Raw genomic sequence first — 7,427 nt, forward strand, 5'->3', positions numbered from 1 at the left:
AGCTCAATGGTCTGCCATAAAGACGGGAGAAAGGGATCTTCCAAGAACATAATTATCTGAACAGTTAGAGCTAGCATTTTGAAGTTCTGCTAAAGAGAACAGAAATCATGTTCTAGGAATATATAGCCACTTGCTGAAGGCCTGGGAAAGTAATTGGATGGAATTCAGTGTGGGACTTACATCTATTTTGATGGACTTATGGATGCAGAAAATAGAATTGAATAGTTTCACAACCATATTCAGCAAGGGATGTTGTTAAACTGCATAATCACATATTCTACATAAGAGAGTCAGTGAGGAGAACATTGCACACTAATCCTTATGCACATTTGTACATTGATTATAGAGTATCAATATGCATCAGTAGTGTTCAATACACATCGAGACACACTTGCCAGTACCCTGATGTGGAGCTTCACAATTAACTATCTGGTTCTATAGCACTATTGCAATGCTACATAGTCAATGATGCATTCAGTTTGAGAACATAGACCATGATCAAAACCATTCTAGGTGGTCTTCCACATTAGCACATGTGACATTTATGGATTTGATCATTCATGGGTTTGATTAATATGTTTTCTTTAGATATCTAAGTCTCCAACCACTGCTGTAAGTTGACAAAAAAAATCCTACTGGAAATTCTTGAGGTATGTGTAGGTCCTCCAGCACAATTCTACGGTCAACTTCTGGCAGAGGAAATCCACTTTGCAGTTTATTCACAACTTTAAAGTAGCTAGCCCAGATGCAAAAGCCATGCCTCATGATAATGTTTAGCATCTTGGACAACACCTTTATAAATCACACTAAAACTGTATATGGTGTAGTCTACTTCTTCAGATGCATGGAATGAAGTGCTTAGGAACATATACTTATGGGCAACTTGTTACTTGTGAATAACTATAGAAATGTAATATATGTGGACATAGTGAGCAGGTGACCTGTTCAGTTTTAAGGATGAGGGACAAAAGCAAAACAAAAGATGTTTGCCTAAAACAAAAATGAGAAGATAATCATATGACTAGTGGCAGGAGTTATTGGAATGTAGTAGGTTTCTGACTGAGAACCAGAAAGGAATTGACCAAGAGGGCCACTAATGTTACAATATGTGTCAGCCCACTGTTGATGGATTGGAGTTTGTGGATATTGCTGTAATCTTTGTGGTCTAGTCCTTAATGGGTCAAAAGTAAACTTGGAAACCATCTACAATACAGAACTATAGCAGTTTGGCATCACCTTTAACATTCGTGGCTCCATCTTATAGTGTCTTGGGATCTGTAGTTTGTTGTGGCACTGTAACTCTTGGAAAGAGAAGGGTAAATAACTCACATAGGTACATACTTCATAATTCCACAGCACTGATGGCAATTAAAGAGGTATCACATTGCTATAATTCTGCAGTGTGGATACAACCATAGTCTACAATATTGTATGCTACCATCTTCCCTGTTATTCTATAAGGTGTCTACAATATCCCTTTGCTTTTGGCTTGTTATTGTCATCTGTTCCGTAAGAAAAAGTTTAGGGCCAACCAACTTTGCCAATGGGTTGAGGAGGTCCAAATTGTCTACCTGACTCCTGAAAGTGAGTGGCTGAATCCAACCAATAAAGCAGAAGGTCAATGTTGGGGCATCTTGGGGATGTGCACCTTGGTCCAGCTAGTTGGCTGATGAAGCCAATGCTGTTTCTGTGCCCACCTCCTTCTTTAGGGCACATAAAAGTGGTCTTGTCCCATGAGAAGACTTATGGAGGTGGAATGGGATCATGAAATAAAGGATTACGGTCACCAGCATGATACAGCATCCTTGCAAAATATCAGGAAGAAATGTGTGTCAACAAGGAAGCTGATGAGGGCAACCCAGAGAGGGAGATGAAACCTTCTCTGGTCTTCAGCTGCCGATGAATAATTTGGCCCAGCACAGTGAGAACCCAAAGGTTGCTTGACCTCGGTATTCAGAGGAGACCCATGAGATTAATAATAACTCCAGAAGACAAAACATAGGAAGACTGGCTGATAGCGATGATGTCTTGTGAAATGCAAGGAGTGGGAAGACTGTGGATGGATGTGTGCTTACTAAATCCAGAACAAAATGTTCAACATTTTCCATAAGTTCTCCCCTGCCAATTTCCCTTGGATGTCTACATTTTGGGCAAGGGTTATTGATCACTGATGATCCTTAGAGTAATGCGGATATTTGAGGGTGTTGGGCAACTGACATCTAGTGGCAGTTTCTAGTTGCAATGTTTTTTAGGTTAGGAGGTCTGAGCTTTATAAGAACAGTGGAAGAGGGATGAATTAGATGGTCCTTAGCATTCTCCTCGATGTTATAATTCCATAATTTTGATTCTATGGAAGTGAGCAAGTGCCATTGGCATTAGTGTCTGGTGAAGTTCATAGCATTAGCAATGTCATCCTGTCACTTCAGGAGGGAGGGAAAATAAAATTATAAAGTCATATTTCCTTTGAGAAAAATTCCATTTTAGACCCATTCTCTCAGACTGCATTGAGCAGCTGAGCATTTAGAAAGAGATTCTGGACATAGAAAAGGACTAAGTGGAATTAGGAATTCAAACATAACAAACAGAAGAGTTTTAGGTGTGAACCATTTTCAATGTTACGGTCTCTGCAGTGCTTGAAATTTGGATACCGAAGGAACATTTCATGGTTGAAACAGGAGTCTTATTTAGAGGAATGCAGATTGACCCCACTTTAACTTCCATGGCTCCATGTTATAAAGTCATGGGAGCTGTATTTTAATGTGGCCTCTCAGCTTCTCTGCCAAAGAGGGCTAGTGCCTCACCAAATTACTCCCAGGTTTCCATAGCATTGAGCCGTGGCAGTGAAAGTGGTGTCAAACTGCATTCATTCTACAGTGCAGATACCCCCTTGGAAACCTGCAGACACCACTGTCTTTTCCTATTTTCCTTTTCTTTCAATGGCTAGCACTCATAATTAATTTCCAGATTTGTAGCAGGAAAAAGTGACTGCTGGTTTTAAAGAGAGTTGTGAATAGATGTGTATGTTAAGCAAAGTAACAATTTCCCAGTTGGAATGGCAAGATTTAACCCTGTCTCATGGCTGAGAAGCAAGACAGATGGTGACTTTTTCCTCTGCCATCTCTCTTCTGAATAGTCTCTCCAAAAAAACTCTCCCAGTATCTACAGTCTCCTTGCGCCTTTCCATTCCCGTCACATTCCAGCTGTCAAAGGGAGCCACCAGCCCTGCGGAAAGCTGTACTAAGCTGAATGTTTTTCATCCTTTTCTCCCCAGAGAGTTTGTCTGCTCCCTCAACAGCAGGAAACCCATCCCAAGACACTCCTCCAGGGATTTGAGCTGGAAAGGAAATCGCTGGTATGTGTTGCTGCTCAGCTGTGTGTGGGAACAAATTGCAAAAGAGAAGCGATGTGTTGTGTTCACTGAGGAAAAAATCAAATTGCAGGATAGTTAGTGGTGGATAGGGTTGTGCATTTGGGGGTAAATCCTGACCCGTTTTATGACCCAGCTTTCGGTGGGGCCCCAATCTGTTTTTGGGAACCTCCCAAAATCAAGAGGGTAGATACCTGTTTTCACTCTCCTGTGCCAAAAGATGTTTCCTATCAGCCCATTATGGTGGTGGGGGTGGGGGTTTCCTACCCAGGCTTCCCTTCCCGGTGTGCACTTTAAGGAGGCTTCTTCTTACCTGCTGTTTTTGCTCTAGAGTAAGTGACGCTTGGCTGGATGCAGGTCCTGGCAGGCATGGCCTCTATGGGCCTGTCTGCATGCCACACATGCACTCTTTTGAAGGAGTGTGTGTGTGGCATGCAGGAGTGCTCACACCTGTCAGGGCCTGCAACCGAGCACCTCTTATTTGGTGCTTGGCTGCAGGCTCTGGCAGGGGTGGGTGCTCTGGGCCTACTTGCACGCCACACACCCACTTTCTTTCCAAGGAGAGTATGTGTGTGGCGTGCAGGAGCACCTGCGTCTTCCAGGGACTGCAGCTGAGTGTCTTTTACTCTGTGATGGCAAAAAGCAGGCCAGGAGCCGGGACCTGATCCCGTTTGCTTTCGTGTTGAGCTGATTCATGTAGCGGGAGGGGCCTTCCTATTCAGTGCTCCCAAAGAAACAAAGACACGAAAGAAAGAAATGGTAGAAACGAATTTCACGCACAACTCTAGTGGTGAAGGTGGAATATGGAGAGCACAGACTACAGCTCTCATAATCCAGAATGAGCATTGTACATTTTCCAGGATCCAGTATACAGGCCCACCTCTCTCTTTTTTTCATTAATTGTAATCTTTTAATCTGTCTGTTAGATGACTTGAAGGTTGGGTTGCTGACCTGAAAGTTGCTGGTTCGAATCCAACCCGGGGAGAGTGCAGATGAGCTCCCTCTATCAGCTCCAGCTCTATTTCTGGAAGCTGGCCATAGAATTCCACTGGAGAACCTAGAGATTCTTAAAGAGAATTTGCGGATTTGATTATTCAGTGAAATCCATGAATAATCAAATACATAAAAATCAATACGAATGCAGACATTAATTCTCAAATTGCTCTAATTCATAAACTAATTCGAGTCTCATTTTGGGGTGGGGTAATGTAGGATATAAATAGAGATCATCATCATTATCATCAACATCTGCCAGAAGAATATCTCTGTTGGCTAAATCAAGACTAGAAGAACCAAAAAGAGCCAAGGTGGCAACAGAGTGGGTTTCAGATGTGTTCTTTAATTCATGATTTTTTCTTCCTCATTTCCTGAGTTTTCTTTTCCTTTTATATTTTTGATGTCCATTGGAGGATCCTTTTGTCTTTAGTGGACTTGATGCATTTGTGTGGGAGTTTTGTCCAGATGGCTGGAAGAGTTTTGTGACCTTCTGTGCAACTGTGTGCTGGGCTAGGCTTCCTTCCTGCCTTCCAAAAACGTTAGTGTTTTCCCACTGTTTTCTATCACTTTCATGTAGCTCAAGCTGAAGACTGGAAACCTCATAAAAGTAATGTGAGACTGCTGTTGCTTGAATCTGAATAAGACAGAGAAGAGGTAGCATGAAGGAAGAGACTCTATTGCATCAGATATAACCTTCTGCAAGCCCAGAGATACAGCATAGTGCCACCAAAAACTCAGTCCTGGACTGACATAATTCTAAATTATTTCTTACACTTCAAAATGAGAAAGTTCCTAACAGCTGGCAAACTGGCTGGGATTTCTGGGAGTTGAAGTCCAAACCACGCGGAGGCCCAAAGGTTGGGAACCACTGAACCAGAGGAAACATGAACCCCTTGACAGAAATCATCCATAACAAGTTTGATATTTGAAAAGTTTTCTATATCTTAGGATTCAGAAAAAGGCATTTCAGTTTGAGAAATCCCAGCTTGCAGCTAAGTAAAAGGGAAACAAAAACAAAACTTCTCTCTCTACTCCTGGTATTTGGAAATGACAACTTGTTGACCGTATGGACTTTGAAAAAGAAAGCCGGTGGCAAAGCAATGCAAACAGGGTCAAAGCAACCATCTACTAGCTTAGAAAGCAAGATAAATCCCTTCATCACCACAGACTTGTGAAAGACAGTTGAAAGCTAGAGGTGGGGAAAAGATAGAGATGTCGCCACTGTGCATGGAAAAGGCAGCCAAGCAATATACCCCAAAAACCCTTATTAAAATGGTATATAAGACCATTTTATATTAAAATAAAATATTCTTGGATACCAGAGTGCCTCTTTCTCAAAGATAGGTGTGGGCTCCAAACAGGAATCTATGATATTCATCAGTTTTGGACAGAATTTATCTCCCCTTTCCTGTTTGATAACATTGAAGGAAGGTTTGCCCACATTCTGTGCTTTCTGATATATAGACAAGGCAATCTAAATTGAGACAACAAAAAAGAAAAGGAGAAATGTAAATCTATGGTTGGCATCCTATGAGTCATTTACCATGTCATTCCTTAGACCTAAGACAATGGAACTATTTTCTATTCATATATAAAATCATGGGTACCATGGTGATGATTGCAAGTGTCCCTAAACCAATCTTAAAAGCCACTCAGCCATTCTGAATGGAGTTCTGGGAAGCTGGCCAGGAGGGTGCTGCATGGTGGCACAACCAGCTTCCTCCCACCAATGAGAAATGATGCAACAGAGAGTTGTGACTACCGCACAGGGGTTTCTGCTTCTTCTCTTGACACCATTGAAGTGGATTGTGTCATCTTGCAGTGTCTTGTTCACCTGTACTGCAACACACCATTGTTCAGAATTACCAACTGGTTTTAAAAGCAGGTTTCAATGTTTGGATTAGGAGAAGATCATAGCTATGATAAATTAGCTGCACCTTTGATGCAGAATGAAGCCCCGGTGGCAAAGTGTGTTAAAGCACTGAGCTGCTGAACTTGCAGACCGAAAGGTCCCAGGTTCAAACCCCAGGAGCGGCATGAGTGGCCGCTGTTAGCTCCAGCTTCTGCCAACCTAGCAGTTCGAAAACATGCCAATATGAGTAGATCAATAGGTACCGCTCCAGTGGGAAGGTAACAGCGCTCCATGCAGTCATGCCAGCCACATGATCTTGGAGGTGTCTATGGACAATGCCAGCTCTTTGGCTTAGAAATGGAGATGAGCACCAACCCCCAGAGTCAGACATGACTGGATTTAACGTCAGGGGAAACCTTTACCTTTTTTTTTTTTTTGATGCAGAATAGCCTGTCTCTCCATCTCTATATCTACATCGATACCTATGTCTCTTACTTAGGCGATCCCTCATAGTTTGAAGATGATGGTCCTACAGGTGTAGTGTCTTGGCGGTGGATGCGTAGGTAGCTGTGGAGACCTATTCTTGACCCACATGTTCTCTTGCGGTGACACGGTTGGCTTGACACCTTCCTCTTGGTACGTTTCTCTCTTAAGCCCTCCATTCATGCCTCTTCAAATTCTGCAGCACTGTTGGTAACAGCTGACCTCCAATTAGAACACTCAAGGGCCAGGACTTCCCAGTTCTTGGTGTCTATGCCACAGTTTTTAAGGTTGGCTATATATGCCTTTATATTTCTATGTCTCTAACTTTTTCTATCTCGCCTATGTCTCTGTTCCTATGCCCAACTCTATATCTATGTGCATGTTTATCTCTATCCCTGTTCCTGTGTCTATCTTTTTGTCTATCTCTATTTATAATCTCTAACACTATCATCTCCATCTCAATTCTGATGCCTATCCATATGTTTATATGTTCACACCATTCTTATTATCTCTATCCCTATAATCCAGGCCCTCCAGCCTGTTAGGAATTGTGGGAGTTGAAGTCCAAAATACCGGGAGGGCCAGAGTTTGCCCATGCCTACTATAATCCCCATCATCTCCATCTCCCTCTCTCCCTCCCTCTCTCTATATCTTAGGTGTAAGCAAAGCATTACCAGCAGTCATATGTTGCCTAGAAAAGTGGCTTCAGAAACCACAGGATTTTCCCAG

General features: G+C 42.4%; 1 long non-coding RNA gene across 1 annotated transcript; it reads right to left on the minus strand.

The window, feature by feature from the left end:
• Window positions 1–4,686: 4,686 nt before the first annotated feature.
• On the minus strand, window positions 4,687–6,641 carry LOC134299765 (uncharacterized). The gene is made up of 2 exons (XR_010007018.1): window positions 5,683–6,641; window positions 4,687–4,997 (listed from the first exon to the last, which is right to left on the minus strand). It is a non-coding gene; the product is annotated as an uncharacterized LOC134299765 (long non-coding RNA).
• Window positions 6,642–7,427: the final 786 nt, after the last annotated feature.

Source organism: Anolis carolinensis, chromosome 5 (assembly GCF_035594765.1).
Source record: "Anolis carolinensis isolate JA03-04 chromosome 5, rAnoCar3.1.pri, whole genome shotgun sequence".
In the NCBI taxonomy this organism is placed as follows: Eukaryota; Metazoa; Chordata; class Lepidosauria; order Squamata; family Dactyloidae; genus Anolis; species Anolis carolinensis.